This window comes from Eptesicus fuscus, chromosome 25 (assembly GCF_027574615.1).
Source record: "Eptesicus fuscus isolate TK198812 chromosome 25, DD_ASM_mEF_20220401, whole genome shotgun sequence".
In the NCBI taxonomy this organism is placed as follows: Eukaryota; Metazoa; Chordata; class Mammalia; order Chiroptera; family Vespertilionidae; genus Eptesicus; species Eptesicus fuscus.
The window spans coordinates 5,634,094-5,645,671 of record NC_072497.1 but is presented as its reverse complement, the minus strand read 5'-3'; the positions used below and the strand labels follow the sequence as shown (position 1 = coordinate 5,645,671).

At 49.7% G+C, this 11,578-nt stretch overlaps 1 pseudogene; it reads right to left on the bottom strand.

The window, feature by feature from the left end:
• Window positions 1–1,674: 1,674 nt before the first annotated feature.
• LOC103302783 (40S ribosomal protein S3-like) lies at window positions 1,675–4,049 on the bottom strand (annotated as a pseudogene).
• Window positions 4,050–11,578: the final 7,529 nt, after the last annotated feature.

The following is an 11,578-nucleotide window of genomic DNA, read 5'->3' as shown; positions in this document are numbered from 1 at the left end:
ATATATACATATATATATATATATATATATATATATATATATTAGTAGCCCATTTGCAGGAAGAATCCTGCAAGCGGCCGCTGCGGCCGCGTGCACTGCCGCTGCTGCCGCCATTGGCCTCCGCACCTGCACCCCCGCACCACTGCCTCCCGCTCCGCCCTGCCCCGCCATGCCCCGCCCGGGCTTTCCCTCTGGCAGCCACCTTGCTTTCCGCTTTTCCTCCCTCTTCCTTCTAAGTTGTCTTCAGTCTTCACTCCTCCCTTCCTCCGCATATGCAAATTAACTGCCATCTTTGTTGGGTAATTTGCATACTTGCCCTGATTGGCTGGTGGGCATGGCTTTGGCTGGTGGGCGTGGTTTGGGCGTAGCAAAGGTGCGGTCAATTTGCATATTACTGTTTTATTAGGTAGGAGATATATATATATATATATATATATATATATATATATATATATACACACACACACACACACATATGTATACACACACACACACACACACACACAGAGTGGCCAGATTATTATGCGTTCAGAGATCATAATAATATGGCCACTCAATGTATATCTGCTCTGAGTGTATGAAGCAAGGAGCGTTACAAGAAGAAGAAGAAAAGAAAAGGGAAAGTAAAGAGAAGAAAAGAAAGGGGGAAGCAAAGCTAATATCAACAACATTCTAAGAAACCGAAAAGTGCCAGTCTAACCATTACTCTTACACGGCCAGTCTAAATTATTACCTCTTCATTCACTCAGAAATATAATTCACTCATTTTTGGTACATGTGATATTAGTTTATATCTGACTTAAAAAGACACATAAAAAGACCACCTTCTGCTCTACGTCTCAGACCAGTCTATGGGCAGAAACAACACAATTCTGACCCGAAACATGAGAAAACGGAGTAAGTACACATGACATTTCAGGAAATTCTAACCGTGGGTCTAGTTGTCGAACTTTTTGAACACTGGTTCCTAAGTCTTCCTGTCATTGAAAAGGTGAGTATCTTCTATTCAGTAAGAATATTTGTAAGGGCTCCTCCTGTTCGGCTGTGAAAACACACCGGGAAGACAGCTGTTGCCAAAGCAGATGAACTTTATTAGTAGCCCATTTCTGAACAATGGAAGGCCTGCTTGTGCGTTGTCAGCAAATGAGACACCGTTGAGTCTGACGTCCACAGAGGATTTCACCTTCCAAATCTGCTGCTTCCTTATCAGCTTGGACAGAGGGCGTGGGAGGAATGATACTGACTACATCGCTGCACATCATGGTCTTTGTCACTGGGATGCTGACCCTCTTCTTTTTTTTTTTCATCTTTTTTTAAAAATATATTTTATTCATTTTTTACAGAGAGGAAGGGAGAGGAATAGAGAATTAGAAACATAGATGAGAGAGAAACATCAATCAGCTGCCTCCTGCACACCTCCTACTGGGGATGTGCCCACAACCAAGGTACATGCCCCTGACCAGCATCAAACCTGGGACCCTTCAGTCCGCAGGCCGACGCTCTACCCACTGAGCCAAACCAGCCAGGGCATCAGCTGCCTCTTGCACACCTCCAACTGGGGATGTGCCCGCAACCAAGGTGCATGCCCTTGACCAGAATCGAACCTGGGACCTTTTAGTCTGCAGGCCAACGCTCTATCCACTGAGCCAAACTGGGTAGGGCTTTTTTTTTTTTTTTTCATCTTTTAAAAAGATTTTATTAAAGGTCTTTATAGAGCAACATCCAGACTCCAGCTCCAGCTGCCAAGGAGACCCTGTGATGCTGGGGGTACTGGCTGGGGCACGGCAGGCGGCTCTGGCTTTCCGCCCTTCTCTCCCGAGATGGGGGTGGGGGTGGGCAGTATCTCGTCTTTGGGTTCCACGATGCTCACATGGTCAGGCAGGGCCTTCTTAGGGCCTGTCTTACCACCTGGGTCCCAAGGAAGCATGATGTTCACTTTGATGCCCCGCACACCTTGCCCGGGCAGCCCATGGCGCACGCCAGTGTCCACGTAGTAGTGAACAGGGTCCCCCGCTGCGGATCATCAGACCATCGCCAGCCTTCATGGACGCAGCCCTCTGTCCTCGGAGTTTCCCAGACACCGCCACCTCGCAGCCTTCAGCCCCAGCCTCCATGATGAACCGCAGGACACCACAGCAGGCCCTCCGCACAGCCACGCCTCCGAGGAGTCTGTAACGCAGAGACGCTGCCTGGGCAATGGCACACAGACCACTCGGGGCCACCGTTTCAGCGTAAAGCTCTACGCTACCCTCAGGGAAGCCAAACCTCTTCTGAGCCACAGCAGTCCATTCCCAGATCCGTGGGCCCTTCTCAGTCTGCGTCCTGGTGGCCAAAATAAGAATTTCCGTCCTGTTTGGTGTAACTCAGACCTCAACTCCAGAGTAGCCATCTTCAGCCAGCCCCCGAGGGAGAAACTCTCGTTGAGTTCAGCTTTGAAGATGCCATCAGCAACCAACTGGCTTGGGCCGCTGCACTCAGTCCACCAGCCATCTGCAGCCCGCGAGGATGCCTCGCAGCCCAAGCCACTTCCCGGGGCCGGGCATTGGAGCGGGCATGGAGCTGCGGGTCCCACAATGGCACCTCGAGGAGGCCCTGAACCACACTGCACTGCAATGCCCAGGGCCCCAAGTCCAGGATCCCACCTTCCTCTGGATGCTCCTCTTTTAAAGGTCCATAAAGAGGCCCTTTCACAGGGATCACAATAGCAGAGAGACGCAAATAACTGAAAGAGGAAACAAGTGCACTGGTTCTTTTTACCCTATGAATCCATTTCCTACTCTTCTTATAATAATAAAAGCATAATATGCTAATTAGACCGGACGACCTTCCGGATGACCTTTCAGATGAAGCCTGGGTGCCTGCCGGCGGTCAGAGGGAAGCCTGGGTCCCAGGTGCCAGAGCCGGGAGAAGGAAGGCCTACTCTTGCACGAATTTCATGCATCGGGCCTCTAGTATTAGCAGAAAAATAAAACACTAATCAAACTCATCTACAATGTTCAAATATTTATTTATTTTTCCCAAGTATTAAACTAAAAAGAGAAAATGTCATTACTTGTAACCCATCTGTGCCTCGTATTTCACCCCACCCTAAAAACTCATGAATAGCCCTCGCCACTTTAGCTCAGTGGATAGAGCGTCGGCCTGTGGACAAAAGGGTCCTGGGCTCTATTCCGGTCAAGGGCATATACCTCGCTTGCAGGCTCATGCAGGAGGCAACCAATCGATGTGTTTCTCTCGCATCGATGTTTCTCTGTCTCTCCCTCTTCCTTCCACTCTCTCTAAAAATCAATGGGGAAAATACCCTCGGATGAGGACTAACAAATCTACACTAATAAAAGAGAAACATGCAAATTGACCGTACCTCCACAAAACACACCAGCCAATCAGGAGTGAGTATGCAAATTAACCCAACAAAGCTGGTGGGTTAATTTGCATATGCAGGCACGGAGCGAAGACTGAAGGCTCTGGCCCAAGTGAAGACTGAAGACAACTGAAGACTGAAGAGGCTTGGCTTCTCCGCTGCGGCCAGAGAGAAGCCTGGGTCCTGGGTGCCGGAGGAAAACCGGTGCCAGCAGCCAGGGAAAGGAAGGCCTATTGCACAAATCTTCATGCAACGGGCCTCTAGTAAATCAATAAGAATAAAAAGTCTGTATCGAGGAAGGCTCCTCCCTTTGGGGTCCAGATATGGAAACGTAGTCCCCCCAAAAGCCAGCACGAAGGAAGCTGCCCTGCCCTGCTCTCCAGGTCAGGGTATCTCACCTCTCAGATCTGCGCTTTATTACCTGCTTCTCTAGGCCCAGAGCCCTGGCACCCCGACCACAGGACACCCCGCCCCTGTTGACTACGTGGGGCGACGAGCTATTTATAGCTGGCATGCACGGAGCCGCAGACACGCCCAGGAAGTCCCACTGCTATTCCAGCTCCCACACACCACCCACCCTCCTCACGGGCGGGGGAGCAGGAGGAAGAGGAGGAAGAAGAGGAAGACTGTCCTTTGGGTTTGTGTGTTTTATTATCCTTTTTTTTTTTTTTTTAACCTGGGATGCCATTTAGAAATCTTAAAGGGGCCTGGTCCTCGGTGCCCGCCCAGCTGTCCTGATTAGGGGCTCTGCGTATGCAGGTCAGAGCCGGGGATTAATGACGGCTAATTTGCCCGAGGTTGGTGCAGCCCAGGCAGCAGGCTCTGCAGGCCCAGCTTTCGCTGCCATATGGGCGGAAGCAGCTGTTTCAATTACTTTCAATGCCCAGATGTGTCAGACGAGCCACCAGTCCTCGGTGGGGTACAGCAGCCGCGCGGCAGCTAATTGCTTCCATCGCCGAGGAAGCGTGGTGCCGGGGACCCCGAGAGGGGCTTGGGGACAGCCGAGTGCCAGCTGTCCTCGCCGCTCACCAGGCCGGCAAGTGGACAGGCCGCGAGGAGACTCCAGCCTCCGCCGGCGGGCCCGCGTGACACCCGAGCGGACCGTCTCTGTCAGGTGCGCATCAGGCAAGTGCAGACCGAGACGGGCGACACGCCCGTGACCTTGGCATGTCTCCCTCCCTGTAGGCTGTATCCCTGCCAGGAGCCGATGGGATGCGGGGCGGGTGCTCCGTGCACGCCAAAGAAATCAACGTTCCGGGATGCCAATTAACATGCCGCGCAGATTGGCCATTTGAATCCGAAGCTTCCAGGCCCCTTCTTAAAGGTTAGCCTCCCCCTCCTGGCGCCCAGGCGGTGATCAATGAATCGATGTGTGTGTTATGGTTTCTGGTGAATCCGATGGAGGCCACCACCCACTCCCCTGCACTCTGCGTCGTTCTTGGGGGGTGGGGGGTGTGGGGAGGGGGATCAGAAGAACCAAGTATCAGGCAAAGCTGTGTGCTACCCTTGTGTGCACTGGGAGGGATGAGGAGCACACCTGGGGGACATCGGAAGCCGTTACCATCATCACAATACATCCACTTAGGAAAAGAATAAACATTTGTTTTGTGCTAATTCTGCAGTAATCAGGGTGATTGATTGTACTGTACTTGGCTACCGTGTTGCCATGGTTATTGCCAGCAGCCTGGTTATTAACGGCCAGGACTCGACCGCGGTGCTCAGTTTGAGACGATTCATCAGAAACGCCAGTCGGAACTTCACGGCGGCGTCCCAGCCACGTGGCCGCCCAAAAGAAGTTAGCTTTTTTTCTCCGTTTCGTATTACGTCGCATTTCATCTGGGTTAGGCAATGGTTTGTCCCCTCCTCTGCTCACACTGCTTCTCTTTAAAAAAAAAAAAAAAACGGTAATAATAGATCTCCCGTGTAAGGAACAGAGGCCAGCCTTTTTGAGATGGGTCTGCTGGTGAGGATATATTAATGCAACTGAGCCAAAAATTATCTTGAAGAAACAGGTGTGGGTTCTGAGTGTGAGAACTATTTTGGAGGGCCCGGGCCCAAACCAGAGCCTGTGAACTAAAGGTCTCAGGCAGAATAGACCAGAGTTTAAACCCACGTTCCACCCCGGCCCTCCCTGCCCAAGTGACATCTGAGTTGAGTCTTCTTTTTTAAAGAAAAAAATATGCCTTATTTTAGAGAGAGAGAGAAAAGGGGGGAGAGTGAGAGAGAGAGAGAGAGAGAGAGAGAGAAACATCAATGAGAAAATCATTGATTGGCTGCCTCCTGCACGCCCCCTACTGGGGATCGAGCCCAAAACCCAGGCAAGTGCCCTTGACCAGGAATCGAACCCAGGACCCTTCAGTCCATAGGCCAATGCTCTATCCACTGAGCCAAACCAACTAGGGCCAAGGCTTACTTTTAAGACTCAAAAATACTGAGTTATAATTGTTGTCTCGGTTGGGTCCGGAGAGTCACGGTCTACCTTACGGTCTGAAACAGAACACGGGTGCATTGTTTAGAAACAAATCCGCGACTTTCTTCCCCGTCCAAGATCACCCCTCCGGCCAAGGCATGACACGGTTCATTTACATGGTCATTTCCCAGGTTAAGGATAAAACCAGGCATGTTTGATAATGTGCATCAAGGAAACGCATTTTCCAAAGACACTATGATGTCGCCATCTCCTCCCTGGGTCTGTCAGTATCGACACAGAACTCCAGGGTCATCCTTGAGGACTCTCTGATCAACCCCAGCCTGGCTACTCTGCCCTCACGTGCAGTCACTCCCGGCCACCTATTCCCACGTTGCGATGGCCAGAGGGAACAGTTGTGTTGTTTTGTCTTCATTAACAACCAAAAGGTATAGAATTCCTAAGGTCTTCCTGTACCAAATGCCTTGACTCTTTTTGACTCGGTCATAACAACTATTCTAAGTCTAGCCTCCACCTCATGGGCCAGTGGTCAGGTGATGGGATTCTTCTTCTGTATCTTGACGAAGGTGGTGGTCACATGAATCTACACAGGTGATAAAATTACATAAATCCAGATACACACACACACACACACACACACACACACACACACCAATGAGTATTTGTAAAACTGGGAACTCTGTTGGTGGATTGCATCAAGGCCAATACCCTGGTCCCGATGTTATACTGTATTTCTGCAAGACCTTACCCGTGGGAGAAACTGGGTGAAGGACACATGGGACCTTTCTGTATTGTTTCTATGATTGCATGTGAATCTGCAATTTTTTAAAATCCTCACCCAAGGATATTTTGCCATTGATTTTTAGAGGGTGGAGGGGTGGTGGTGGTGGTGGGGGGGAGAGAGAGAGAAACATTGATGCGAGATCAATATGAGGAAGACACATAGGTTAATTGCCTCCCACACTTGGAGTCTGGGCCCAATTGAGCCCATTCCAAGAGAGGAACCTCTTCTTTCCTGTCCTCGTCCCCTGCCCTTGACCCAGGAGTAATTTCTTCCTTGCACGATTACCAACGGGAACATCCATTCCCCTGCAAGCAAGCACTACTCTCAATTATCCTCAAGTCTACGTGAGGTAGCTCAGCCAAGGTGCTGTGTGCTGACTTTAAGGAGTAACATCATTTCATATATATCTATATATATAAAAGCCCAGCGACCAAACGGCAGAATGACCAGAATGACCGGTTGCTATGACATGCACTGCGGCAGCCAACTGGCCCGATCCAGGCCCTGACCGGCCCCCACCAACCTCCCGTGGCTCCTTCCCCCGGTTGGCCACTGCCTCTCCTCCTGGCCAGCCAATATCCCGGGGTCTCCCCACAGACTGGCCCCCCGATAGGCCTCGATCGCCAGCCAGGCCTAGGGACCCCACCTGTGCACGAATTCATGCACTGGGCCTCTAGTATGTATATGTATTCTTTTTATTGATTTCAGAGAGGGAGCGAGAGGGAGAGAGAGATTGAAACATCAATGATGAAGAGAATCATGGATTGGCTGCCTCCTGCATGCCCCCTACTAGGGATCGAACCCGAAACCCAGGCTGGAGTAACATCTTTTCAACAGGTGGACAGAGGAAAATGTGAGCAAAATCGCAGCCAAGGGGAGCTGCCTCGCCCACATGCATGAGTGTCTGAGCAGAACTAAAGAGACAGGATGCATCCAAGGGGTAGTTCAGACCCAGACGGAAGATCTTGAACGCCATGGCGAGGAGCCGGGGCCTTTTTCTGTAAGCTTCCCCGGAAATGATGTGGAAGAAATAGGTCAAATTGTGGAGAAAGCCGCCCCGTCTTAATTGCTACCCCAGCCAGTGCTTTCTGCAGAGCCCGGCTGTTAGCCTCCATCCTCACCCTGTGATTCGTCGCCATCCGTGGGACTCAATCACATCTGCGTGGCTGGATTTAGACACACAGGAGCCTGGCTGCTGGGGGAGTGAGCGTGGCCTTGAGGAGGCCCCGGCACCAAGGACAGAATGAGAAGCAGGGCAGCGCCCGCTCCCAGGGTAGGAATACAATTTAACAACAAAAATCCGTCAGGCTTCCTGAAACCAGGTGGCCACGGGAGATTGTCACTAAAAAAGGATTCGGATGACAGGGCAGCCTTTTCTAGTGCCATTGCCTGGGGACGGGAGAGGCGGGCTTTGCTGCGAGGGGGAAGGCTTGTCCACAGGAGGCCACGGCGCCGCTCTCCAGACGGCTCGGAGAGCGTCTCCCCTCTGAAGCAATAACGTTTGATGGGATGTCACTTTCTCAAAATATATTTTTTATCGTTGATTTCAGAGAGAGAGGGGGAGAGAAATAGAAACATCAAGGATGAGCAAGCAACACGGATCGGCTGCCTCCCGCATGCCCCACCGCTGGGGATGGAGCCCACAACCCAGGCATGTGCCCTGACCGCGAATCGAACTGTGTGTGACCTTCTGGTTCCCTAGGTCAACGCTCAACCCCTGAGCCACGCCAGCCCGGCTGGCACGTAATTTTATTTTAAATTTTTTTTTTTTTTCAGAAGCCCTCTCCGATAAATACACTTACAAACCGCGAGGGAGGGAAAACCCACCTTGCTGGATCCTGGTGGCAAAGGTGGATATTTCACGGAATCGTGTGTTCCCGGGTGAAACTGAGCTGTGAAGCCAGCGTTCCGTGCGATTAGATATTGTGAAACATAATGAAATGCATGTTTACACTGTCATTCCAGAGAACAGCACGATTTTTCTGGATGTTGACGACAGATTAGCAATATCTTTATATCACGTGTGTTTTTCCCCCCCTGGGAACTCTGTGGGACTTGGGAACGTGGCCGCTCTGTGACCTCGCAGACAATGGCGTACAGAGTGGAAGGTAGGACCGCTGACACAGGTTTGAGTCCTGCCTCCAACTGTGTGGCGCTGGGCAAGGCACTCACCCTCTCTGTTCCTCCGTGTCCTCATGGAGAAAAGAGTAGCACCTCGTGGCTTACTGTAAGCTTTGCATGAGACAATTATGTGAAGTCACCCAAACAGAGCCTGGAAGGGGGTAAGCTCTCAAGGTGGCTTCCTTATGCATTATTTTTATCAGTTATTATTTCTCCGCCATGCGTCTAGAGCACTGCTGGAGAATGACACTTTCCTATGAGTAAATTTTCTGCTGGTTAAAAGCTTAGCACTCTGAGCATCCAAACGCACCCATTTTGGAATATTTGGGGAAGGAACTCTTGCTAACTGTGAAATCCATTATTAACACACGTCGAAATAATTGCAGTTGCCTCTAGCAATCATCCAACCATTTTACTGAATATCAAATTTAGCTGTAAGCGACAATAACGGCGTCCTTGGGAAGGTACTTTATCCCCACACCAAGTGGCCCTAATGAATTCTTTTTTCTCTAACTGCCATATTGTTTTAAATGTCGTTGCTGGGGTTTTTTAATCCTCTCTCTCTGCCACACCATCAGCTGGGGATCCTTGTGAGTTGGTTTACCTGCCTCTAGCAACCCCTCAACACTTCTATTTTATTGTACTACATTGTGCATTACAAGGCCAAGGAGATGAGCATGCTGTGTTTTCAAAGGACAATGAGGATTTCAAGGAAAATCTTCGCAATGAGTCAAATCTATAGATGCACTCGAATTTTTATAGTTTCTACTTTCCTCCAAATTCTTACTAGTACAGTTTATTTTCTTTTTTTTTTAATCCTCACCCGAGGATATTTTCACATTGATTTTTAGAGAGAATGGGAGAGAGAGGGAAAGAGAGAAACATCAATGTGTGAGAAACACCTTGATTGGTTGCCTCCTGCATGAGCCCCAACCAGGGCCCGGGCCGGGGAGGAACCTGCAAACTAGACACATGCCCTTGACCAGAATCGAACCTGGCCAATGCTCTAGCCACTGAGCCAAACTGGCCAGGGCAGTACAATTTCTTAAAGGCACTTTATATAAGAAGAATGTGTTTTGCTTATAATTAGAGAATGGTAGGCCCTTGTCCACTTTAAGAAAAGTCTAACACTTCAGACGCTCAGAAAAACAATGAAAATCAGTCACCTGTTTACCCCTCTTGAATCTCACCTGGACTTTATGATGTGGAGATTTCTACAAGATGGGAGGTAAACTGAAGCCACACTTAGCACCAGATAGGTATGCCGGTATGATGACTTATTTAGGAGCATTTATAAACAGGAAAACAGTTCTGTCTGTTGAAGCGGAAACAGACACACAAATGCAACAACAACAACAACAAAAAACGATTCTGTTAAATTTTTCTTCTATTGGTTCTTCAGTGGAAGTGTTTGGGCTACATCTGAGTCTGCCAAGTTGCTTCTCAGAGATCAGAGGTAGGATTAATGCACAGAACCATCTCCCTCTCCAAGAAAAGATGTGCGTTTCCCTGAAAAGGTGGTTTTTATGGCTAGATTCCTAGATTACAGAGCACAGGGAGTGCTGATGGCTACTCCGGGCTGTCCGTTTTTGCTGTCCGCCCAAATGACGGGTTGCTTATGGCCACGCTGAGTGTGTTTGAAGCCCACAGCCTCAACTCACCTTGTTTGCTTCCAAGTTTGGTTGAGAGGTCAGCCTTTCATGCCCATCACCCCACTTAATTGAACAGGGAGGCTTCTCAAATACTGTTGTTGTTTTTTTCTTTCAGAAACGGAAAAGACAATGAAGCGGATGGAAGGGCCACAAAAATTCCCGAAGAGAGTTGGGGTCGGGTGCTACCAGCTCAGCTCCTGGCTGGCGCGCTCGCTCGTTACAAAGAGAACTCAATTCAAATCAACGTTGAGCTACAGAAGCGTTCGGGAAGGGGTGTGATGGTGCTGGAGAAGAACTGTGTGTGGTTAGAGCAGGAAAGAGACGGAGGGGGAAAGCCCGGATCGGAAGCATGAAGGAACGTCGTCAAGGACTAGCCGGAAGTGAGGTCTGGGCAGGCAGTGCTACCATTCATTCAGCCATTCATTTGACTCATTCATCGCTGTTCACCGCTCATCTGCCCTGAGTGCGACCCTGTGCCGTGTTGAAGAGACTGGGGCACATATGTCAGTCTCTGCTCTGAAGAGATAGACAGTTTACCAGGCAATAAATGAATAAGGAAAACCAAGAGGGAAATGGAGAGGGCCATCGGAGGACCAAAGGGAAGCCAGTGAGACCCCCAGGCCACAGGCCCTCCGGGGGCTGAGCAGGAAACATGAGTAAAAGTTAGCAAAGGGTTTTTTTTTTATCCTCCCCCGAGGATATGTTTATCGGTTTTTAGAGAGAGGAAGGGGGGGGGAGAGAGAGAGAGAGAGAAACATCGATGTGAGAGAGAAGCATCAATCAATGTCTCCCGTACACGCCCCTGATCAGAAATCAAACACGAAACCTTTGGGCGCACAGGGCGATAATCCAACCGACTGAACCACCCGGCCAGGGCTAGCAAAGATGTTTGACGAAGCTCAATACCAAGGCGGGGGTAAGCAACGGAAAATCTATCCGCTCTAGAAGGAAAGGGGTATTTTAATTGGGTGCATAAATATAGCAGTTATTGTATACCATGTACACAGGGGAAGTTAAACTCTGAATTTTGATATTCTCCTATGTGGAATGAGGACAGCAATAGAATATCAAAGCGGTTAAATCAACTGTTATGTAAAAACATACGAGACCCTCAAGCCCTTGTACCCTTCCCACAGCCTCAAGTGAAATTGCTTGCTTCCAAGTTTGAGTATAAGCCTTTGTGCACAGTCTCTATATCAGTGGTTCTCAACCTTTCTAATGCCGCGACCCTT